The 27,294-nt window shown below is 40.5% G+C and overlaps 1 pseudogene; it reads right to left on the minus strand.

The window, feature by feature from the left end:
- Positions 1-981: 981 nt before the first annotated feature.
- LOC141022825 (uncharacterized) lies at positions 982-4,612 on the minus strand (annotated as a pseudogene).
- Positions 4,613-27,294: the final 22,682 nt, after the last annotated feature.

Here is a 27,294-nt window from a genome sequence, read left to right on the forward strand (position 1 = left end):
AAGGAAAAGAATGGGAAAATGAGAGGAGGAGGGTCCACTTGTCAGTTGCGGGAGAGGAGGGTCCACTTGTTTGAGAGACAGCCACTCTCTCCAACACACTTAGTTTCGTTCGGGTACATAACCAACAGTCTCTTCCTAGCTCAGTGGTAATGAACATGTTGAAACAAGCCCTCGGTCGTGGGTTCGAGCCCCCGCTGGCGCATATTTTTTGGTAGCTTGGGTAGAGTAGAAAAATGGCCCACTTGTGAGCGAGTGGGTCGAGTGGCCCACTTGTCAGCGAGGTGTGTGTTTGATATTTAACTAGTTTGATGAGTTTAAAAGAGATGGCATAGAGGAGAAGACCAGTAGCCTCTTCCTAGCCCACTGGTAGAAACACAGTGAAATGAGCGCACGGTCGTGGGTTCGAGTCCCCGCTCGCGCATATTTTTTTGCTCACAGCAGTCTGATGGAGCGCGCCCATGTTCAGTTGAAGCAAAATTTAGTTAAAGCAACATCTTCAGTTCTGACCAAAACAGCTCTGAAAACTACATGATCAAACCCAAAACTGAATTTTGGTGATCAAAGCAACATCTTCAGTTCAAAATAACTTAAGGATCACATCATTTTGTAAACTTTTACATCACAACCAAAACTACATGATCACCAAAACTACTCACTTCAAAAAAACAACATTTTACACCACAACATCTTCAGTTCAGAAAAACAGCTCTAAAAACAACATCTTCAGTTCACCAAAAAAATAGCATTTTGCATCTTCGGTTCACCAAAACAACATCTTCATTTTGCATTGTATCTTCCATCACCAAAACTACATCATTTTGCATTGTATCTTCAACCATCATCTTCCATCACTACACAGTCTCATGCATTTTAGTACCTGGAGAGATTTGTAGTCCAAAAACTACATCAGGATCACATCAACAACAACTACCAAGGAGACAAAATAGCATTAGATCACCAAGGAGACCAAATTTACCTTCGCTACTCATCGTCGTCGATACGAAAACAAGGAACTCTATGCCCACTCCTGTTTTCCTCATCATCACTACAATATTGCAGTATAGTATGATCAGTCCTGTTTTTCTCATCCTCGCTCTCATGTCCATCCGCTACCACCTTTCTTCTTTTCTTGATGCCTTCAACTGTTGCAGCATCAACGATCACACGTTCCCGGTCCCTTCGCACTCTGCTTTGCACCGGAACTTCCATAGAGTCATCATCAGCTTGCAACGGAACTTTCGTAGAGTCATCATCTTGGTATGTTAGTCCACCATCACCGGGGCCCTTTTCCACTTCAGTTTTAGTCACACTCCACAAGTGTCTGTGCTCAAAGTTTTGCACAACTCGCCATTTTCCGTGCAAAAGAGTGTCTGGCAGATAAAACACCATTGTTGCTTGTGTTGTTAGAATAAAGGGATCACTCTTATACCAGCACCTTGCAGTGTTGATGCTTTTGAAGTGGCCATCATATTTGACAAAAGATTCTCTCTTCTTCTTGCTACCAAGCTCAAACCAGTCACAGTGAAATAAGACAACCGAGCGATGGATGCCTCCACTAGAGTTGTACTGTAACTCTACGATGCTTCTCAACTGACCATAGAAGTCAATGATCTCACGATCATGTGACCCCTCAGTGACGATTCCACTATTCTGTGTCTTCCTTTTTCCTCGCGGTCAACGGTGTGGTATCGGACACCGTCAGCAATGCATGCTGAATACACTCTCACTCGCTTATCCGGTAAGCATGCCAAAGCAAATAGATCATCACTGACCTTCTTCTCCTCATGCAACTTTCCAATCTGCACAAACAATGGTATTTAACAATTGGCGAATAACACAGAAAACATCAAACATGTGGCTAAAGATCTCACATGATTCTTAAACGAATTAGCAAACCCCTTGGCAACCCTTTTATCAACATTGATCTTGCTTTCTTCCTCATTTAACTCTTCCTTGCATTTCCTGCAATGCAAACAAAACATGTGAATTAAAACATTAGGCTGGTGCCAATCCAAGCAAAAAATATATAATGAGTGCACAAGATATAACGTACTCGATATATGGTAGAACCTCGGCACAATTGCTGAGCACATACCAAACCATCTTGTCATACTCATCACCAGCCTCCAAGTATTGTGAGGCTCCAAGAAAGTTCACACCATGGTTGAAAACAGAGACATCACCACTTTGCGAATCAGACCGCTCTCTATTTCTGCCCGGCCGGTTCCATCTTGTTTCCACATCGCCAAAGTTTCTAGAGCAAAAAGTCAAGCACTCGTCAACGACATATGCTTCAGCAATAGAACCTTCAGGTCTTGCCGTGTTTTGCACATAACGCTTACAAGTAAGCAGCCTTCTTTCGATTGGGTACATCCAACCGTATTGCACAGGGCCTCTAAGCATTGCCTCTTTTGGTAAGTGCACCGCCAAATGGACCATCACGGTGAAGAAAGCTGGAGGGAAAATCTTCTCGAGCTTGCAAAGAATAATTGGGATTTCTTTTTCAAGTCTTTCCAGGACAGTTAACTTGAGTGTTTTGCAGCACAGTTCTCTAAAGAAATTTCCCAGCTCAGCAACCGCTTCATATATCCTTGTCCATGATTCCTTGGAGGCCCGCCGGTAAAATCCTTTGGAGGAGGATGTGACAATCATGGGTTTTCAGTACTGAAAGCTTGAATCCATCAGAAGTAACACACTTTGCTAGGTTAGCAGCATAACCATCTGGAAATTTCACCGCTCTTAGGAATTCACAGAATGCAAGCTTTTGTTCTTTACTCATTGTATACCATGCTCGTGCCATTTCATATGAATCTTCATCTTCATTGTGCTGTAGATGCAAATCTTCTCTTATGCCCATGTCCTCCAAATCAAGCCTAGAACTAACTGCGTCCTTTGTCTTCCCTTCAATGTTCAGAAATGTCCCTAGCAAATTCTCGCATATGTTTTTCTCAATGTGCATTACATCGAGATTATGCCTTAATTTCATATCAGCCCAGTATGGCAGGTCCCACAAACAAGACCTCCGGTCCCAACATTGACCTTCCTCACGCTTTCTTTTCTTCGCAAGCTTTCCTGGTCTCACATCTTTCACCTTTTCAAGTTGCTGCTCCAGCTCTTCTTTAGTGAATTCAACTGGCTTGTCACGGGTCTCATTCTTACCATTAAAATCTTTGCTTCTTCGCCAGCGATGGTTTCGGGGAAGAAAGCGGTGGTGCCCAATATAGTAGATCTTTCTCCTTATTCTCTTTGAGCAAGGGTCTTTGTCACAATGGACACAGGCCTTATAACCCGCTGTGATCCTCCCAGACAGAGCGAGCAGAGCCGGGAAATCATGGATGGACCATATGATTGCAGCACGTAGATTGAACTTTTCTTCCGGACTCAAGGCATCGTATGTAGGTACACCAGTCCAGAGCTGGAGCAGTTCTTCTACGAGGGGCTCCATAAAGAGATCAATATCCTTTCCTGGAGACCGACCCGGGATAAGCAATGACATCATGAAGTTGGACTGATCCATGCATGCCTATGGTGGCAGGTTGTACGGCACCACAAAAACTGGCCACATGCTATAAGACGTACTCATGTTCCCAAACGGATTAAACCCATCTGTGGCAATGTCAAGTTTTATGTTCCTTGGATCTGCAGCAAAATCTAAGTGTATACGGTCAAACTCTTTCCATGCCTCTCCGTCCGCTGGATGGCTCAGCTCATTGTCCACAAGTTGCCGCTTCAGCTGGTGCCACTGTACCTCATGCGATGATTTCTTCTAGATGAACATCCGCTACAGCCTTGGTATCAACGGAAAGTGCCTCAGTACCTTCTCCGGTATTAACTTCTTCCCATCAGCATCTTTCCACCTAGAGGCATTGCATTTTGGACAGTTGTCATGCTTTGCTAAATCCTTCCGAAACAAGACGCAGTTATTTGGGCACACATGTATTGACACATAACCTAACCCCAGCTTGCGGATTATGCTCAATGCTTCATCATAAGATCTGGGAACACAACTATCAGGGAATTGCAAGCTCAAAAGGCGGAGTATTGCGTTGAATGCAGCATTGCTAATCCGGTAGAAAGACTTGATGTGGAGTAACTTCACGATGAAGGTAAATCTTGAAAGTTTACCCCCTTCATGAGTTGCGCGCTTCGCCTCCTCTAACACCTCAGCAAACAACGACTTCTGTCCATCAGCACGATCTTCAACATCGTACAAATCCTTTAATAGGTCAGGAATCCTATCATCTTCATGCCCATCCTCTTCCTCCAAACCAGCATTATCTCGCAAAACCTTTTCCATGAAATCAATTCCAACATCACCACCACCCATCATATGAGGGGCCTGTGCATCAGCTTCAAAATGTTGAGGTTGTCCGTCTAAAGGTTCTCCATGATATATCCATCTATCATATGTGCTGGACATCCCATTAAGAAGCAGATGATCTTCCACTCTTCCTTGAGCCATTCTTGGACGGTTGAGGCATTCACAACATGGGCAAAGAATGTGAGCATCGTTGGCAAAATTTGCCCGAACAAATGCCATGAAATCATTAACTCCTTTCATATGTTCTTTCGAAAACTTTCTAACTCCTTTTCAAATCCAGCTTCTGTCCATCTGCCAAAGACAACAAATTGTTGCAACTTAGCAAATCAATCTAAGTGCATCAAGATTAATTAATGAAAATGGATGGCAGTAATGGCAGCTAAAAATCCAGAAAATTTTATATGCTAATTGCCTAACCACAACATTGAAACAAACCAAACTATAAATCAAACCAACACTAAAATTGGCATGAATTTATGTTGCAGAGAAGGCTAATTCAAATTAAACCAAACCAAGATTTAGAAGGATCATGTTTCTGGGAAGACCAAGCTAGCTAGCTCCTAACAAATACTATGTTGTTTCTATCAATTACAATTACTATGATCCTAACAATCTGTAGACAAACAATTGAAGAACAACTGAGGCCATCTAGCTCAAACTCCCCCCAAATCTTAACCTAACAAGGCCTGAAGAATTCTTAACAAACAAGCTGAAGAACTCCTAACAGTACATCAAGAAAAATTCATCTATGCAATATCTACCAAACAAGCAAGCTATCTCCTAACTGCTAACAGTGCATCAACAAAATTCATCTATGCTGAAGAACATCTGACTGAAATCCATCTCCCACTGAAATCCATGCTCGGGTGAGGTGAGGGGGGAAGAGGTGAGGGGTGCATACCGGGAGGTGTGCTTGCGGCGGCGGCGAGTCCCCCATGCTCGGTGAGCTTCTCCTTGCATGGGCGAGGACGCCGTTCCTGCCCCCGCCCCCACCACCGTCGGTCGCCCACGCCCCTGCTGGTCGCTTCGCCTCCATGCCCTGCCTCGCCTCCGCCCCCTGCTGGTTACCTCCGCTGCCGGCCCCGCCCCCGCCTCCGCCCCGCCCCTTGATGGTTGCTTCCACCTTGAGGCCATGGGCGAGGTCACCTGCGGCGAGGTCGTGGGCAAGGTGAGCGGCCCGTGCTGGTTGCTTCGGCCGCCGGCCCCGCCCTCGTCCACCCCCTGCTGGTTGCTTCCGCCCGCCACCCGCCGCCCACCGCCCACCGGCCCCGCCCCTGCTGGTTTCTTCCGCCGCCGCCCACCGCCACCTGGTCGGAAGACCTAGAAAAACGCAAAGTGTTGTTCTGTTCGGTGCCACCCGCCGCCACCTGGTCGGAAGGTCCCACTTGTCACTGATACGAGAGAGCCGTGGTTTTATATACTATATAGAAAACTACCCACACATTATCAACAATCCCTCTCTATCCCAGCGGTACAGAACGAGCGAACCCAGTGCCAGGTTGTGGGTTCGAGTCCCCGCTAGCGCACATTTTTTAGGGAATTAAACGCTCGCTCACCCACCTGTCAAATGGGTCCCGCCTGTCAGTGTTGCTCTGTTCGATGCCACCTGGTCGGAAGGTCCCACTTGTCAATGATACGAGAGAGCCATAGTTTTACATAATATATAGATAAATTCCCATACATGAGCAACTGTCCCTCTCTAGCCCAGCGGTAGCAAGCGAGCGATGCAAGCGCGAGGTTGTGGGTTCGAGTCCCGCCTCGCGCATCTTTTTTGGACGAATTAAGCGCTCGGCCCCACCTGTCAAATGGGTCCTGCCTGTCAGTGTGTGCCCCGTCTGTCTGTTGAATATTAACATTTAAGAAAAAATGACACCTAGACAGTGACACATAAGCGAGGTTGCTGAGGTGCCTGCCTAATCATCCTAATTCATTCAAACTCAAGCGTAGTGACCTTTTTTTATTGGTCGTTATCAGCTAGGCGTGAGGCAGTGGACAGTGCTTCCCGCTTTACGACCATTTCCTCTAATGAAATTACGACCTTTCTGACAAGAATGGTTGTTATGGGTTAGGGTTTGGAGACCCTCGAACAGCTTTTGACCAATTGGTCTAAAATGGTCATAAATTTATGACCAATTCTTCTAGGGTCACTAACAGAAGGTCACAAGTTGACATATTTCTTGTAGTGCTATAATGTATCTAGCATGGAAGATGGTGAGATCTCTTGGTTGTTATATTGACAATGAAAGCATACCACTCAAAATTATATTCATCTCTATTTTAAAAGCTCAAGCTCTGGCACCTCTGCAAATCCCTACTTCCCTTTGCAAAGGGCCTATCTATTTGTTTTATTGTTGAGTCATCATCCTCTTATAAAAAGCACCAGTTAGAGAGCACCACCGTCATTTGTATGCGTTGTTACAAATTGATATTCAGTATGACTGGATCTCTTTTACCATGAATTACGATGTCTAGTCAGTCCTTGATCTTCAGGTGTGCTCTTCATTTATGTTTTGTGATCTCAGAAAGGGCTAGCAAGATACCATTTTGTTATATCATATCATGATAGTTTTGAAAAAGTGTTATCATCTGAGATTTATTATTCTTACTCGCTAGTTGATTATGCCATTGATATGAGTAAATGTGAGAACTAAATGTCATTGTGAATATGGTTAGTTCATAATCTCTGCTGAAAACCTTAATGCTGGCTATAAATATTTGCAACAACAAGATCAAACAGAGTTTGTAAAAGTTTTTTTATCACTTTCAGTTTGTCAACTGAATTGCTTGAGGACAAGCAATGGGTTAAGCTTGGGGGAGTTGATACGTCTCCATCGTATCTACTTTTCCAAACTCTTTTGCCCTTGTTTTGGACTCTAATTTGCATGATTTGAATGGAACTAACCCGGACTGACGCTGTTTTTAGCGGAATTGCCTTGGTGTTATTTTTGTGCAGAAATAAAAGTTCTCGGAATGACCAAAATATTTACGGAGAATATTTTTGGAATAAATAAAAAATATTGGCGAAAGAATCAACCAGAGGGGACCCACCAGCTGTCCACAAGGGTGGAGGGCGCGCCCCTACCTTGTGGGTCCCCTGGACCTCCTCCGACCATAACTCCAACTCTATATATTCACGTTCGAGGAGAAAAAAATTGAAAAGAAGGATTCATCGTGTTTTACGATATGGAGCCACTGCCACCTCCTGTTCTTCATCGGGAGGGAAGATCCGGACTCCGTTCGGGGCTCCAAAGAGGGGAATCCGTGGCCATCATCATCACCAACCTTCCTCCATCACCAATTTCATGATGCTCACCACCGTGCGTGAGTAATTCCATTGTAGACTTGCCGGATGCTGATGGGTTGGATGAGATTTATCATGTAATCGAGTTAGTTTTGTTAGGGTTTGATCCCTAGTATACAGTATGTTCTAAGATTGATGTTGCTTTGACTTTGCCATGCTTAATGCTTGTCACTAGGGCCCGAGTGCCATGATTTCAGATCTGAAACTATTATGTTTTCATGAATATATTTGTGTTCTTGATCCTATCTTGCAAGTTGTAGACACCTATTACGAGTTATGATCCACATACCCAAAGGTGACAATACTTGGGCTTCTTTCCGGTGATTACCATAGTTTGAGGAGTTAATGTATTCACTAAGTGCTAAAGCTTTGGTCTAGTTCTCTATTAAAAGGATGCCTTAATATCCCTCAGTTTCCGTTAGGACCCCGCTACCACGGGAGGGTAGGACAAAAGATGTCATGCAAGTTATTTTCCATAAGCACATATGACTATATTCGGAATACATGCCTACATTATATTGATGAACTGGAGCTAGTTCTGTGTCACCCTAGGTTATAACTGTTGCATGATGAATGCCATCTGACATAATTATCCATCATTGATCCATTGCCTCCAAGCTTTTCACATATTGATCTTTGCTACGTTACTTTGTCGTTGCCACTGTTATAATTGCTACAAAACTGCTATTGTTACTTTTGCCACCGTTACAGTTACTTCCATACTACTTTGCTAGTAAATACTTTGCTGCAGATATTAAGTCTTTCAGGTGTGGTTGAATTGACAACTCAACTGCTAATACTTGAGAATATTCTTTGCCTCCCCTTGTGTCGAATCAATAAATTTGGGTTGAATACTCTAGCCTCGAAAACTGTTGCGATCCCCTATACTTGTGGGTTATCCTTTACCCTCCGGCAGAGTGCCGGAAAAGGCCTCCAGATGGGAACTCGCGAGAACAGGAACTTGTAGTGACGGAAAAAGTATTTCAGGTGGTTCTTTGTTGGTTTCCGGATTTTAGAGAATTTACATAGGCGGAGTTAGGTCAAATGGAGCCACGTGGGCCCCACGAGCCACCAGGGCGCGCCCTGGTACCTTGTGGGCCACTTCTCAATATTCTTGTCCCCTCCCAAAGCTTCCAAGGTCTCTTATGTCCAAAAAATCTCCAAAAAGTCTCGTGGCATTTGGACTTTGTTTGGTACTGCTATTCTGAAAAACCAAAAACAGGCGAAAAACAACTACTCGCACTAGGCACTAGGTCAATAGGTTAGTCCGAAAAAATGATATATAATTTGGATACTATAATAGCATGGAACAATAAAAAATATAGATACGTTGGAGACGTATCAAGCATCCGCAAGCTTAATTCCTGCTCGTCCTCGAGTAGGTAAATGATAATAACAGAATTTTTGATGTGGAATGCTACCTATCTTATTCATCATATAATCTTTTCTTTTGTGGCATGGATATTTGGACTTGAGTGATTCATAGCAATAGTCTATAGTTTGACATGGAAACGTAAATTCGCAAGCATACCAACAAGCAACCATGTGTTTCAAAATATCTACGTTAAAGAAAGTTAATCCCTATCCCATTATGCTCAGTCATTGATCCATTCATGAAACACACTCAATATTAGCTACACGCAATGCACAAGTATGACAATAGTACTCTCCAGTTGGTGCTTTATAAGAGAAGATGGAGACTCAAATAAAAATAAAAATTGCATAAAAGTAAAATAGATATGCCCTTCGCAGAGGGAAGCAGAGATTTGTAGAGGTGCCAGAGCTCAAAGTTTAAAATAGAGAGATAAAATTATTTCGAGAGACATGCTTTTCCTGTCAACGAAAACGACTGAGAATTCCCAATATCTTCCATGATAGACACATTATAGGCGGTTCCCAAACAAAAAATAAAGTTTATTTCCTTTCCACCATTCTTTCACAATCCATGTCTAGCCATATCCACGGGTGCCTTCCATACCAACACTTTTGAAGGAATTTATTACTATTGTTATTTTTTTCATTTCGGGACTGGGCATCCCTATTACCTTGCCACTTTCTCGTCCAATGACAAGTGTATAAACACTCATCGTGAGAATAACCCGCCTAGCATGGAAAATATTGGCTACCCCCTGCCGCTTCATGAGCGGTACGTGCACACAAAACGGATTTTTTTGAATGATTAGAGTTGGCACATGCAAATTTACTTGGAACGACATGTAAATACCGCCTAGGTAGGTATGGTGGACTCATTTGGCACAACTTTGGGTTTATGGAATTGGATGCACAAGCAATATTTCTGCTTAGTACAAATCAAGGCTAGCAAATAGATTGAGAAGCAACCAACCGAAAAAAGAAAACGGTCATAAACATGCATTGAACATAACTAACACTGAATAATGCACCATAAGTAGGATGTAACTTTGTTGCATAACTATTGACTTTACGTGCATGCAAAGGGAATCACAAACCTTAAAACCAATATTCTTACTAAAGCACAATTACTCACTAGCATATTATCATCTCCATATCGTAAAACTGTTGCAAGGAATCAAACTTATCATATCCAATTGTCTACATAAAAGTTTTTATTATCTCCTTGAATATTCATCACATTGGGACCAAATTCATATCTTGTGCAAATTACCATTACTATTATCAACTCTCAAAAAGATATAAGTGAAGCATGAGAGTTCATCTATTTCTTCAAAATATAATCACAGCCGTGCTAAAAAAAGATTAAGTGAAGTACTAGAGCAACTGCCTAGCTCAAAAGATATAAGTGAAGCACATAGAGTATCTAACAAATCACGAAAAATGTGTGTTCCTCTCACATAGCTGTGTCCAGAAAAGATGATTGTGACAAACTAAAAAGAAACAAACAAAGACTCATATAATATAGGATGCTCCAAGCAAAACTCATTTCATGCGATGAATAAAAATATAGCTCCAAGTAAAAGTACCGATGGTCGGTAGAAGAAAGAGGGGATGCCTTCTGGGCCATCCCCAAGCTTAGTTGCTTGGGAGTCCTTGCATGTTACCTTGGGCTGCCTTGGGCATGCCCAAGCTTAGGCTGTTGCCACACCTTATTCCTTCATCCATCGTGATCTCACCCAAAACTTGAAAACTTCAATCACACAAAACTTAACAAAACCTTCGTGAGATCTGTTAGTATAATGAAACAAATCACTACTTTAGGTACTGTTGCAAACCCATTAATATTTTATTTTTGCATTATACCTACTGTTTTCTAACTTCTCCATGGCATATACCCCCCGATACAATCCATAGTTCCATCAAAGCAAGCAAAACAATGCATCAAAAATAGAATCTGTCAAAAAAGAACACTTTATAGAAATCTGAATATTGACTATACTTTTGTAAATCCGAAAATTCTGAAAAAATTGGACAACCTAGTCAATTTGTATATCAATAATGTGTAAACATTCAGAATTTTATCATGCTCCAGGAAATTTATCAATTCTTCTACTACACGCAAAAGTTTTTGTTTTTACACAGAATCAAAGCAACTATCATCCAAATTATCCCAAAGGCTTTACTTGGCACAAACACTAACTTAAACACAAAAACACAACCATAATAGTAGCATAATTGTGTGCACACAAGAAAACATAAAAATAAATAAGAAAATTAAGATAACTATTGGGTTGCCTCCCAACTAGCGTTATCATTTTATGCCCCTAGCTAGGCATAATGCATAGTTTCAAGTGTCGTCATCTTCCGTTTGCAACTCCTCAATCACACGACCATATTCCCTAGGAATTGTAGCATACATATTCTTAAGAATCACACTCCAAGCTAGGAATAAAATTGAGGAATTCATTTTCATAGATTGGTTCCTTTATCAAATCAACAAAGTTGGGGTGAACATTAATCATTTTAAGATCTTCGCTCCCATTACTTGATGTGGCACCCTTGTCCTTTGGAACATACATAAACTTGCAATTCTTGTGAGGAGAATTTTTTTCAATAGTTTTAACGGAAGAAAAAGAGGAACACAATTTGTTAATAATTTCTTCCAACTTATCAATTCTAGCAGGACTTTGCTTGACCCTTTCATTAATTATTTGTTCCTCTTCTTTTAGCATCTTAAGAGTAATCCCTACCTTTGATCCAAATTGGGTAACATGATTATGAATCTTTTTATCCAAGTTTTCAATGAGTTCTATGGTAGGCATTTTATTTTCAATAGCACCTAGTCTTTGCATAATATGTTCTAAAGTCAAAACCGTTTCATTAACAGTGATAGGTGGTGATCCCCCTAAATTTCCCATAGCATTGAAAGCATCCCTAGGGTGACTACTCAAGAAATGCCCTGTGGTGATAGTGTCTATCACAAATCTATACCAAGTAGTAATACCCACGTAAAAATCTCGAAGAATAACTATCGTGGATTGCTTACGAGTTGATCTATTTTGAGCATTGAAAATCCTATGCCAAGCATCTTTTAAATTCTCTCATCCCCTTTGCTTAAAATTGACAACCTCATTTTCAGTGGTACACGTAACAAGGGAATAACTAGCCATAACGATAAAGTGAGCAAGCAAGCAAGCAATTTTTTTTGTATTTTTGTAAAACAATAGAAGTGGGGTAGATGAAAACGAGAGGCGAATAGAAAATAATGTAAATGCAAGGAGATTAAAGTTTATGCGTAGGTACTTGATAGATATTGATGATGTCTCCCTCACAATGGCGCTAGAAATTCTTCCTGCTACTTGTGAACTACGTTGGGTGAGGGAGTCCTGGACTAGGGGGTCCTCGTGTCGTCAGCCTACTTCTCATGTGCCGGATAGGTGGGCTGCGGTATGACAACTACGGGACCGAGCTACAAGGTGACTCCGTGTCCGAAAAGGAAACCCTTGAAATCTTGGTGTGTCCTCCAAGTCAGGATAGAAGATTCAGCATGTTTGTTCCTTTGTAGTAACCGTCCATGCGTAACCCTAGTACCCCTGGTGCCTACATAAACCAGAGGGTTTAGTCCGTAGGGACTAGAACAACAACCATCATCCTACTAGTCTAGGGTTTAGTCCATCTGATCTCGTGGTAGATCGACTCCTTAATCATCCTATACACATCAATATAATCAACTAGGACATAGGGTTTTACCTCTTAGAGAGGGCCCAAACCTGGGTAAACACCATGTCCCTTGTTCCCCATTGATCCAAGATCCACAACTCGGGACCCCCTACCAGAGATCCACTAGTTTTGACACCGACATTGGTGCTTTCATTGAGTTCCATAGTTGGATCACCAAAGGATTGATGGCTGAAAACCCACAAGTATAGGGGATTACAATAGTTTTCGAATGGTAGAGTATTCAACCCAAATTTATTGATTCGACACAAGGGGACCCAAAGAATATTCTCGAGTATTAGCAACTGAGTTGTCAATTCAACCACACCTGAAAGACTTAATATCTGGAGCAAAGTATTTAGTAGCAAAGTAGTATGGAAGTAAAGGTAACAGTGATAGAAGTAACAGTAGCAGTTTTGGAGTGATCGTAACAGTTGCAACATAAGATTAACTTGGCAAAGATCAATATGTGAAAAGCTCGTAGGCAATGGATCAGTGATGGATAATTATGTCGCATGGCATTCATCATGCAACAGCTATAACCTAGGTTGACACAGAACTAGCTCCAATTCATCAATATAATGTAGGCATGTATTCCATATATAGTCATACGTGCTTATGGAAAATAACTTGCATGACATCTTTTGTCCTAACCTCCCGTGGCAGCGGGGTCCTAACGAAAACTTAGGGATATTAAGGCCTCCTTTTAATAGAGAACTGGACCAAAGCATTAGCACTTAGTGAATATATGAACTCCTCAAACTACTGTAATCATCAGAAAGAATCCGAATTATTGTCACCTTGGGGTATGCGGATCATAGCTCGTAATAGGTGTCTACAACTTGCAAGATAGGATCAAAAACACAGATATATTCATGAAAACATAATAGGTTCAGATTTGAAATCATGGCACTCGGGCCCTAGTGACAAGAATTAAGCATAGCAAAGTCACAACAACATCAAGCTCGGAACATAGTGGATACTAGGGATCAAAACCTAACAAAACTAACTCGATTACATGATAAATCTCATCCAACCCATCACCGTCCAGCAAGCCTACGATGGAATTACTCACTCCCGGTGGTGAGCATCATGAAATTAGTAATGGAGGAAGGTTGGTGATGATGATGGCAACAAACCCCCCTCTCCTGAGACCAAAATGAACTCCAGATCAGCCCTCCCGATGAAGAACAAGAAGTGGCGACGGCTCCGTGTCGTAAAATGCGATGAATCCTTCTCTCTAATTTTTTTCTCCACGAATAGGTACTTACAGAGTTGGAATTAAGGCCAGAGGAGCTCCAGGGGGCTCACAAGCCTGCAGGGCGCGCCCCATGGCTGGTGGCCTCTGGGTCGCCCCACTATGGCTGATTCTTGCACCAATATTGTTTATATATTCCAAAAATATTCTCCATAAATTTTTAGGTCAATCCAAGAACTTTTATTTCTGCATAAAAATATCACCATGACAATTCTGCTAAAAACAACGTCAGTCCGGGTTAGTTCCATTCAAATCATGCAAGTTAGAGTCCAAAGCAAGGGCAAAAGAGTTTGGAAAAGTAGATACGATGCAGACGTATCAACTCCCCAAGCTTAACCCATTGCTTGTCCTCAAGCAATTCAGTTGATAAACTGAAAGTGACAAAGAAAAACTTTTACAAACTCTGTTTGATCTTGTTGTTGCAAATATGATAGCAAGCATTCAGGTTTTCAACAAAGATTATGAACTAATCTTATTCACTATAACATTTAGTTCGCACATTTACTCATATCAATGGCATAATCAACTAGCGAGCAATAATAATAAATCTTGGATGACAACACTTTTTCAAAACAATCATGATGCAATATGATATAATGGTATCTCGCTAGACCTTTCTGAGACCGCAAAACATAAATGTAGAGCACCCCTAAAGATGAAGGACTGACTAGATATTATAATTCATGGCAAAATAGATCCAGTCACACTGATACTCAATATCAATTAATAGCAAAGCATACAAATGATAGTGGTGCTCTTTAACTGGTGCTTTTTATAAGAGGATAATGAATCAGCAATAAAAGTAAATAGATAGCCCTTCGCAGAGGGAAGTAGGGATTTGCAGAGGTGCCCGAGCTTGAGCTTTTAAAACAGAGATGAATATAATTTTAAGCGGTATGCTTTCATTTTCAACATAACAACCAAGAGATCTTGGAACTTCCATGCTAGATACATTATAGGTGGTTCCCAAATAGAATGGTAAAGGTATTACTCCCCCTCCACCAACAAGCACACTCCACGGCTGATTCGAAACAACGGGTATCATCCATACCAACAACAGTCCTTGGTTATTTTGTTTGATAATTATATTTTGATTTGATTTCGAGCATGGAACTGGGCATCCTGATTACCAGCCACTTTCTCGTGAATGACAAGTGAATCAACACTCATCGTGAGAATAACCCACCTAGCATGGAAGATACTGATAGACCCCAGTCGCTACATGAGCGATCCGGGCATACAAAATAGATTATTATTTGAAGGTGTAGAGTTTGGCACATGCAAATTTACTCTGAACGGCGGGTAAATACCGCATCTTGGTAGGTATGGTGGACTCATATTTACTCTGAACAACGGTTAACTTTGGGTTTACGGAAGTGGATGCACAAGCAGTATTCCCGCTTAGTACAAGTGAAGGCTAGCAAAAGATTGAGGAGCGACCAACTAGAGAGCGACAACGGTCATAAAGATGCATTGAGATTAACCAACATTGAGTGCAAGCATGTGTAGGATATAAATCACCATGAACATAAATGTCATGGAGGCTATGTTGATTTTGTTTCAACTACATGCGTGAACATGTGCCAAGTCAAGCCACTTGAATCATTCAAACGAGGATACCATCCTGGCTAATTAAGCATGGCATGAGTAACTATAATCTCTAATTGTCATTGCAAACATGTTTCATTCATAATGGGCTGAATCAAGAACGATGAACTAATCATATTTACAAAAACAAAATAGGTCAAGTTCATACCAGCTTTTTTCCATCTCAATCATTTCATCAAACATCTTCATTATTGCCTTTCACTCGCACGACCGAACGGTGTGGATAATAATAAGAGTGCACGTGCATTGGACTAAGCTAGAATCTGCAAACATTTATTGAAAGGAGAAGACAAGGTAATATGGGCTCTCTGTTAGATCAACAATAATGCATATGAGAGCCACTCAACATTTTCATCGTGGTCTTCTCCTTATGACCCAAAGAAAAAGAAAAGAATGTCAAAGAAACACACTAAAATATTTTTGGAGTTTTTGTTTTCCTGAAGAAAGTAAAACAACAACGACAAAAACTATTTACACGGGAAAGCTCCCAACAAGCAAAAGAAGAACGAGAAATCCTTTTGGGTTTTCTCTTAATACTACTACTAAATAAACGTGGAAAGAAAAACTAAAAATAAGCGACAACTATTTTTTTTGGATTTTCTCAAACTTTTTCAAACACACAAAAAGAATGCAAGAAAAGGAAAATAAACTACCATGGATAATACAATGAAAAAGTATGAACACCGACAACTGGAATGAGTGTGTGAACATGAATGTAATGTCGGTGAGAGATACGTACTCCCCCAAGCTTAGGCTTTTGGCCTAAGCTGGTCTAGGGCCACGGCTCAAAATAACCCTCTCCTCGATACTCCGGAGGGTCCCGAGGGTTCCACTGGTTGGCGAGCTCTTGTGGCTCCCACTGAAAAATGGGCTCCTGATATGGATCAGGAACTGGTGCTGGCTTAGGTACTGGGGGTTGTGAAAGACCCCAAAATCTATATATGTATGATACGTCTCCAACATATCTATAATTTTTTATTGTTCCATGCTATTATATATTCTATTTTGGATGTTTAATGGGCTTTATTACACACTTTTATATTATTTTTAGGACTAACCTATTAAGTGGAGGCCCAGCCCAAATTGCTGTTTTTCTGCCTATTTCAGTGTTTCAAAGGAAAAGAATATCAAACGGAGTCCAAACGGAATGAAACCTTCGGGAACATGATTTTCGAAACAAACGTGATCCAGAGGACTTGGATTGGATGTCAAGCAATCAACAAGGAGGCCACGAGGAAGGGGGGCGCGCCTACCCCCTGGGCGCGCCCTCCACCCTCGTGGGCCCCTCGTGGCTCCACCGACCTACTTCTTCCTCCTATATATACCTACGTACCCCCAAACCATCAGGAGAGGAGCCAAAACCCTATTTCCACCGCCGCAACCTTCTATACCCGTGAGATCCCATCTTGGGGCCTTTTCTGGCGCTCCGCTGGAGGGGGCATTGATCACGGAGGGCTTCTACATCAACACTATAGCCTCTCCGATGATGTGTGAGTAGTTTACCTCAGACCTTCAGGTCCACAGTTATTAGCTAGATGGCTTATTCTCTCTCTTTGGATCTCAATACAAAGTTCTCCTCGATTCTCTTGGAGATCTATTCGATGTAATCTTCTTTTGCGGTGTGTTTGTCAAGATCCGATGAATTGTGGGTTTATGATCAAGTTAATCTATGAACAATATTTGAATCTTCTCTGAATTCTTTAGGTCTGATTGGTTATCTTTGCAAGTATCTTTGAATTATCAGTTTGGTTTGGCCTACTAGATTGATCTTTCTTGCAATGGGAGAAGTTCTTAGGTTTGGGTTCAATCTTGCGGTGCTCGATCCCAGTGACAGTAGGGGAAACGACACGTATTGCGTTGTTGCCATCGAGGATAAAAAGATGGGTTTTATATCATATTGCATGAGTTTATCCCTCTACATCATGTCATCTTGCTTAAAGCGTTACTCTGTTCTTATGAACTTAATACTCTAGATGCATGCTGGATAGCGGTCGATGTGTGTAGTAATAGTAGTAGATGCAGGCAGGAGTCGGTCTACTTGTCATGGACGTGATGCCTATATACATGATCATACCTAGATATTCTCATAACTATGCTCAATTCTATCAATTGCTCGACAGTAATTTGTTCACCCACCGTAATACTTATGCTATCTTGAGAGAAGCCACTAGTGAAACCTATGGCCCCGGGGTCTATTTTCCATCATATAAGTTTCCAATCTATTTTTATTTTGCAATCTTTAATTTTTATCTTTTCATAAAAATACCAAAAATATTATCTTATCATCTCTACCAGATCTCACTTTTGCAAGTGGCCGTGAAGGGATTGTCAAGCCCTTTATCGCGTTGGTTGCAAGGTTCTTATTTGTTTGTGTAGGTGCGTGGGACTTGAGCGTGGTCTCCTACTGGATTGATACCTTGGTTCTCCAAAACTTAGGGAAATACTTACGCTACTTTACTGCATCACCCTTTCCTCTTCAAGGGAAAAACCAACGCAGCGCTCAAGAGGTAGCAAGAAGGATTTCTGGCGCCGTTGCCGGGGAGTCTACACACAAGTCAAGACATACCAAGTACCCATCACAAACTCTTATCCCTCGCATTACATTATTTGCCATTTGCCTCTCGTTTTCCTCTCCGCCACTTCACCCTTGCCGTCTTATTTGCCCTCTCTTTCCGTACGCCTCTTTTTCGCTTGCTTCTTGTTTGCTCGTGTGTTGGATTGCTTGCTTGACATGATGGCTCAAGACAATACTAAATTGTGTGACTTTACCAATACCAACAACAATGATTTTCTTAGCACTCCGGTTGCTCCTCTTACCGAAGCCAAATCTTGTGAAATTAATGCTGCTTTGTTGAATCTTGTTATGAAATATCAATTCGCCGGCCTTCTTAGTGAAGAAGCCGCTACCCATCTAAATAGCTTTGTTGATTCGTGTGATATGCAAAAGAAGAAGGATGTGGATAATGATATTGTTAAATTGAAGCTATTTCCGTTTTCTCTTAGAGATCGCGCTAAAACTTGGTTTTCATCTTTGCCTAAAAATAGTATTGATTCTTGGAATAAGTGCAAAGATGCTTTTATCTCTAAGTATTTTCCTCCCGCTAAGATCATCTCTCTTAGAAACGATATTATGAATTTTAAGCAACTTGATCATGAACATGTTGCACAAGCTTGGGAGAGAATGAAATTAATGATACGTAATTGCCCTACACATGGTCTGAATTTGTGGATGATTATACAAATTTTTTATGCCGAATTGAATTTTGCTTCTAGAAATCTTTTAGATTCGGCCGCGGGAGGAACTTTTATGGAAATCACTTTAGGAGAAGCTACTAAACTCCTAGATAATATTATGGTTAATTATTCTCAATGTCACACTGAGAGATCTACTAGTAAAAAGGGTCATGCGATTGAAGAAATTAATGTTTAGACTGGAAAGATGGATGAACTTATGAAATTGTTTGCTAATAAGAGTGTTGCTTCTGATCCTAATGATATGCCTTTGTCTACTTTGATTGAGAATAATAATGAATCTATGGATGTGAATTTTGTTGGTAGGAACAATTTTGGTTCCCTAATAATTCCTCTAATAATTATGGTAATTCCCACAATAATTCTTATGGAAATTTTAATAAGTTTCCCTCTGATTTTGAGACTAGTGTTAAAAAAATTATGAATTCGCAAAAGAATTTCAATACTTTGCTTGAAGAAAAATTTCTTAAAGTTGACGAATTTGCTAGGAACGTGGATAGAATTTCTCTTGATGTTGATTCTTTGAAGCTTAGATCTATTCCACCTAAGCATGATATCAATGAGTCTTTCAAATCCATGAGAATTTCCATTGATGAGTGCAAAGAAAGAACCGCTAGGATGCGTGCTAAGAAAGATTGTTTTGTGAAGGCGTGTTCTTCTAGTTTTTATGAGAATAAAGATGAAGATCTAAAAGTTATTGATGTGTCCCCTATTAAATCTTTGTTTTGAAATATGAATCTTGATAAGGATGGGACTGGAAATGAGTCAACTGTAGTTAGAAGGCATCCCAAAAATTCGGAGTTTTTAGATCTTGATGCAAAAATTGGTAAAAGTGGGATTGAAGAGGTTAAATTTTAGATAGCAATGAACCCACTATTTTGGATTTCAAGGAATTTAATTATGATTATTGCTCTTTGATAGATTGTATTTACTTGTTGCAATCCGTGCTAAATTCTCCTGATGCTTATAGTCAAAATAAAGCCTTTACTAAACATATCGTTGATGCTTTGATGCAATCTTACGAAGAAAAACTTGAGTTGGAAGTTTCTATCCCTAGAAAACTTTATGATGAGTGGGAATCTACAATTGAAATTAAAATTAAAGATCATGAATGCTATGCTTTGTGTGATTTGGGTGATAGTGTTTCCGCGATCCCAAAAACTTTGTGTGATTTGCTAGGTTTCCGTGAATTTGATGATTGTTCTTTAAAATGCACCTTGCGGATTCCACCATTAAGAAACCAATGGGAAGAATTAATGATGTTCTTATTGTTGCGAATAGGAATTATGTGCCCGTAGATTTTATTCTTCTTGATATAGATTGCAATCCTTCATGTCCTATTATTCTTGATAGACTTTTCCTTAGAACGATTGGTGCGATTATTGATATGAAAGAAGGGAATATTAGATTCCAATTTACGTTAAGGAAAGGCATGGAGCACTTCCCTAGAAATAAGATTAAATTACCTTATGAATGTATTATGATAGCCAATTATGGATTGCCTACCAAAGATGGCAATACCTAGATCTATCCTCGCTTTTATGCCTAGCTAGGGGCGTTAAACGATAGTGCTTGTTGGGAGGCAACCCAATTTTATTTTATTTTCTTGATTTTTGGTTCTGTTTCGTAATAAATCTTTGATATAGCCTCTGGTTAGATGTGGTTTTGTGTTTTAATTAGTGTTTGTGCCAAGTTAAACCTATAGGATCTTCTTGGATGATAGTTATTTGATCTTGCTGAAAATTCCAGAAACTTTCTGTTCACAAAAACAATTGTTCAAAATCACCAGGACGTGATAAAATACCGATTCCAATTGCAGTAGATCAATAAACAAATTATATAGGTCTTCCTATTTTGGTAGAATTTCTGGAGTTCCAGAAGTTTGCGTTAGTTACAGATTACTACAGACTGTTCTGTTTTTGACAGATTCTGTTTTTCTTGTGTTGTTTGCTTATTTTGATGAATCTATGGCTAGTAAAAGAGTTTATAAACCATAGAGAAGTTGGAATACAGTATGTTTAACACCAATATAAATAAAGAATGAGTTCATTACAGTACCTTGAAGTGGTGTTTTGTTTTCTTTCGCTAACGGAGCTCACGAGATTTTCTGTTAAGTTTTGTGTTGTGAAGTTTTCAAGTTTTGGGTAAAGATTTGATGGATTATGGAATAAGGATTGGCAAGAGCCTAAGCTTGGGGATGCCCAAGGAACCCCAAGGTAAAATTCAAGGACAACCAAAAGCCTAAGCTTGGGGATGCCCCGGAAAGCATCCCCTCTTTCGTCTTCGTCTATCGGTAACTTTACTTGGGGCTATATTTTTATTCACCACATGATATGTGTTTTGCTTGGAGCGTCTTGTATGATTTTAGTCTTTGCTTTTTATTTTACCACAATCATCCTTTCTGTACACACCTTTTGAGAGAGACACACATGATTCGGAATTTATTAGAATACTCTATGGGCTTCACTTATATCTTTTGAGCTATATAGTTTTTGCTCTAGTGCTTCACTTATATCTTTTAGAGCACGGTGGTGGTTTTATTTTATAGAAATTATTGATCTCTCACTTATATTATTTTGAGAGTCTTAAACAGCATGGTAATATGCTTTAATTGTGAACTTAATCCGAATATGATAGGCATCCAAGATGAGCATAATAAAAACTCCCATATTGAGTTCATTGAATATCATGAGAAGATTGATACTTGATAAGTGTTTTGAGATATAAAGGTGGTAATATTAGAGTGTGCTAGTTGAGTAATTGTGAAATTGAGAAATACTTGTGTTAAGGTTGGCAAGTCCCATAGCATGCACGTGTGGTAAAAGTTGTGTGACAATTTTGACACACAAGGTGTTCTTTTATTGCTTTCCTTATGAGTGGCGGTCGGGGACGAGCGATAGTCTTTTCCTACCAATCTGTCCCTCTTGGGGCATGCGTAGTAGTACTTTGCTTCGAGGGCTAATAAACTTTTGCAATAATTATATGAGTTCTTTATGACTAATGTGAGTCCATGGATTATACGCACTCTCAACCTTCCACAATTTTCTAGCCTCTATGGTACCGTGCATTGCCCTTTCTCGCCTTGAGAGTTGGTGCAAACTCCGCCGGTGCATCCAAACCCCGTGATATGATACACTCTATCACACATAAACCTCCTTATATCTTCCTCAAAACAGCCACCATACCTACCTATCATGGCATTTCCATAGCCATTCCGAGATATATTGCCATGCAACTTTCCACCGTTCATTTATTATGACACGTTCCATCATTGTCATATTGCTTTGCATGATCATGTAGTTGACATCGTATTTGTGGCAAAGCCACCATTCATAATTTTTCATACATGTCACTCTTGATTCATTGCATATCCCGGTACACTGCCGGAGGCATTCACATAGAGTCATATTTTTGTTCTAAGTATTGAGTTGTAATTCTTGAGTTGTAAGTAATAAAAGTGTGATGATCATCATTATTAGAGCATTGTCCCATGTGAGGAAAGGATGATGGAGACTATGATTCCCCCACAAGTCGGGATGAGATTCGGGACTGACTAAAAAAAGGAGAAGAGGCCAAAGAAAAAAAGAGAAGGCCCAACAAAAAAATGAGAGAAAATGAGAGAAGGGACAATGTTACTACCCTTTTTCCACACTTGTGCTTCAAAGTAGCACCGTGATCTTCATGATAGAGAGTCTCCTATGTTATCACTTTCATATACTAGTGGGAAGTTTTCATTATAGAACTTGGCTTGTATATTCCAATGATGGGCTTCCTCAAAATGCCCTAGGTCTTTGTGAGCAAGCAAGTTGGATGCACACCCACTTAGTTTCTTTTGTTGAGCTTTCATATATTTATAGCTCTAGTGCATCCGTTGCATGGCGATCCCTACTCCTCTCATTGACATCAATTGATGGGCATCTCCATAGCCTATTGATTAGCCGTGTCCATGTGAGACTTTCTACCTTTTTGTCTTCTCACATAACCCCATCATTATACTTTATTCCACCCATAGTGCTATATCCATGGCTTACGCTCATGTATTGCGTAAGGGTTGAAAAGGCTGAAGCGCGTTAAAAAGTATGAACCAATTGCTCGGCTTGTCATCGGGGTTATGCATGATGAGAACGTTTTGTGTGACGAAATTGAAGCATGGCCTAACTATATGATTCTGTAGGGATAAGCTTTCTTTGGCTATGTTATTTTGATAAGACATAATTGCTTGGTTAGCATGTTTGAAGTATTATTGTTTTTATGTCAACATTAAACTTTTATCTTGAATCTTTCGGATCTAAATATTCATGCCACAATAAAAAGAATTACATTGAGAATTATGTTAAGAAGCATTCCACATCAAAAATTCTGTTTTTATCATTTACCTACTCGAGGACGAGCAGGAATTAAGCTTGGGGATGCTTGATACGTCTCCAACGTATCTATAATTTTTTTATTTTTCCATGCTATTATATATTCTGTTTTGGATGTTTAATGGGATTTATTATACACTTTAATATTATTTTTGGCACTAACCTATTAACCGGAGGCCCAGCCCAAATTGCTGCTTTTTTTGCCTATTTCAGTGTTTTGAAGGAAAAGAATATCAAACGGAGTCCAAACAGAATGAAACCTTCAGGAACGTGATTTTCGGAACAAACGTGATCCAGATGACTTGGAGTGGACGTCAAGCAATCGACGAGGAGGCTACGAGGCAGGGGGCGCGCCTACCCCCCTAGGCGCGCCCTCCACCCTCGTGGGCCCCTCGTGGCTCCACTGACCTACTTCTTCCTCCTATATATACCTACGTACCCCCAAACCATCAGCAGAGGAGCCAAAACCCTATTTCCACCACCGCAACCTTCTGTACCCGTGAGATCCCATCTTGGGGCCTTTTCCGGCGCTCCGCCAAAGGGGGCATTGATCACGGAGGGCTTCTACATCAACACCATAGCCTCTCCGATGATGTGTGAGTAGTTTACCTCAGACCTTCGGGTCCACAGTTATTAGCTAGATGGCTTCTTCTCTCTCTTTGGATCTCAATACAAAGTTCTCCTCGATTCTCTTGGAGATCTATTTGATGTAATCTTCTTTTGCGGTGTGTTTGTCAAGATCCGATGAATTGTGGGTTTATGATCAAGTTAATCTATGAACAATATTTGAATCTTCTTTGAATTATTTTATGTCTGATTGGTTATCTTTGCAAGTCTCTTTGAATTATCAGTTTGGTTTGGCCTACTAGATTGATCTTTCTTGCAATGGGAGAAGTCCTTAGCTTTGGGTTCAATCTTGCGGTGCTCGATCCCAGTGACAGTAGGGGAAACGACACGTATTGTGTTGTTGCCATCGAGGATAAAAAGATGGGTTTTATATCATATTGCATGAATTTATCCCTCTACATCATGTCATCTTGCTTAAAGCGTTACTCCATTCTTATGAACTTAATACTCTAGATGCATGCTAGATAGCGGTCGATGTGTGGAGTAATAGTTGTAGATGCAGGCAGGAGTCGGTCTACTTGTCACGGACGTGATGCCTATATACATGATCATACCTATATATTCTCATAACTATGCTCAATTCTATCAATTGCTCGACAGTAATTTGTTCACCCACCGTAATACTTATGCTATCTTGAGAGATGGCACTAGTGAAACCTATGGCCCCCGGGTCTATTTTCCATCATATAAGTTTCCAATCTATTTTTATTTTGCAGTCTTTACTTTTTATCTTTATCATAAAATTACCAAAAAATATTATCTTATCATGTCTACCAGATCTCACTTTTGCAAGTGGCCGTGAAGGGATTGACAACCCCTTTATCGCGTTGGTTGCAAGGTTCTTATTTGTTTGTGTAGGTGCGTGGGACTTGAGCGTGGTCTCCTACTGGATTGATACCTTGGTTCTCAAAAACTGAGGGAAATACTTACGCTACTTTACTGCATCACCCGTTCCTCTTCAAGGGAAAAACCAACGCAGTGCTCAAGAGGTAGCAATGTACTCGGGCATAATAGTGTACCTGCCTAAATAAATATCAAACAAAGAAGAAGGAGGCAGAGCAATAGTCTCACAAGTACCCTCACTAAATACTTGGTTGTAGAGGAGTCTCTTTTCCTTATCCTTCTTAATAAAATCGTGTGCTACCATACTTTTATAGTCCAAATATTTAGTGGGTAGCAGCATCTCCTCCTCCTCATCATGCCTAATGGGTATCTCAAAGCGTCTAGCAAGGCAGGAGGCATAGATACCTCCGAAGGTGGGACCCTTCGTGCGGTTTGTGTTTAACCGACGAGCAACAATGGCGCCCAAACTAAAAGTTCTATCACAATATAAAGCATGACGCAAAATAGCAAGGTCAGGGGCACTAAGGCCTCCACTCTCCCCACAACCAATCAAACATCTCCTCGCAAATAATGAATAATAGCACAAAACAGGAAATTGTAAGCTAGCCACTCTCGCTTCCGACACCCCTCTCTCTTCCCCCACAGTAACTTCAGCAATAAAGTCTTCCACGTCTCTCGGACGTGGTTCACTGATGTTGCCCTCATAATGTAATTTGCAAAAATCATAAAGCGTCATCTCCTTATGCTCATCATATAAATAAAACTCTATCGTGGGTGGTGATTTCCTAGGAGGTGTTAGTGAGCAGAAGATATTCTTCACACTTATCTTGGAGGAAGGCGGTGAGGCCGGCATTCTCCGCCAAATAATAGAAATCATCATAAATTCTGGCCGCCCCCAAGAATACATCGCTTGGCCATTCACATGGCCGAACCTCCTCCGAACACGGAAGATTATACTTGGGCTTCTTCTTCTCCTCATTTTCATTTTCATTTGAACTCCGGCTTGTAGAACCCCTTAACAATCTCTTCAAGGTTTCTTTCCCTTTCTCTGAAAATTTCTAAAAATTTTAGTGACTCAAATAAAAGTGAACAAAACTCAACAAAATTGATAGCAACTACTCCCACTAGTGCCTAGAGGCTATATCATGCAACAAAACTACTCTCTACCATATAAATTTGACATGCAAGCTCAAGAACAAGGTCACCACATCAACAAAAATTTGCAATATATAAAGCACTAGAGAAAAAACTAATTGGACCATTGGAGTAGTCACATACCAAAGAACGATCCCCCTAAACAGTTTTGCGAAAGGAGCTTTGAGCTAGGAGATCGAAAATGGCTGTAAAATGAGCAAGAACACGAGTTTGAGCTATGGTGGGATTTTTCTGGAGGAAGACGAAGTGGATGGGTGTTGGAATATGTGGAGGGGACCCACGTGGGACCCACAAGCTACATAGGCGCGCCTAGGAGGTGGGCGCGCCCTGTGGGCTTGTGGCTCACTGGTGCTGCCCCCTGGGGTGTTCTCAGTGCCAAAAATTCTCAAATATTCTAGAAAAAATCATACTAAATTTTCAGGGAATTTGGATAACTTTTATTTTTGGGAGATTTTTTATTGCATGGATAATTCAGAAAACAGACAAATAATAGTATTTTTGCTTTATTTATTCTAAATAACAAAAAGTAAAAAGTGGGTACAGAAGGTTGTGTTTGCTAAATTCATCCATCTCATGCCCGTCAAAAGGAATCCATTAACAAGGTTGATCAAGTCTTATTAACAAACTTCTTCCGAATGACACGAGACCGGAGAACCTTCGTATAACACTAGGTTACCTCAACAGGGATATGCATGTCCCCAACAATAAGAATATCATATTTCTTTTTGACAGTAGGAATAGGGAATTCGAAACCTCCAATAGCAATTATTGAAATTTTTCCAATAGAATTGATGCTATAAACTTGAGGTTGTTTCTTCGGAAAGTGTACTGTATGCTCATTGCCATTGACATGAAAAGTGACATTGCCTTTATTGCAATCAATAACATCCCCTGCAGTATTGAAAAAGGGTCTACCAAGGATGATGGACCTACTATCTTCCTCGGGAATATCAAGAATAACAAAGTTCATTAAGATAGTAACATTTGCAACTACGACAGGCACATCCTCACAAATGCCGATGGGTATAGCAGTTGATTTATCAGCCATTTGCAAAGAAATTTCAGTAGGTGTCAACTTATTCAAATCAAGTCTATGATATAAAGAGAAAGGCATAACACTAACACCGACTCCCAAATCACATAAAGCAGTTTTATCATTGTTTCCTTGAATGGAGCATGGTATAGTTGGAATTCCTGGATCTCTATGGTATTCCACCTTTGAAGGTGTAATTAGCAAGCGTGGTGGAAATTTCAGCTTCCGGTATTTTTCTTTTATTTGTAACAATTTCTTTCATATACTTAGCATCAGGAGACATTTTCAAAATATAAGTCAAACGCATACGCAAAAAGACAGGTCTAAGCATTTCAGGAAAGCACTCAAAATCCTCATCATTCTTTTTATTGGATGATTTAGGAGGAAAGGGCATGGGTTTCTGAACCCATGGTTCTCTTTCTTTACCATGTTTCCTAGCAA

This window comes from Aegilops tauschii, chromosome 5, assembly GCF_002575655.3.
Source record: "Aegilops tauschii subsp. strangulata cultivar AL8/78 chromosome 5, Aet v6.0, whole genome shotgun sequence".
Lineage (NCBI taxonomy): Eukaryota > Viridiplantae > Streptophyta > Magnoliopsida > Poales > Poaceae > Aegilops > Aegilops tauschii.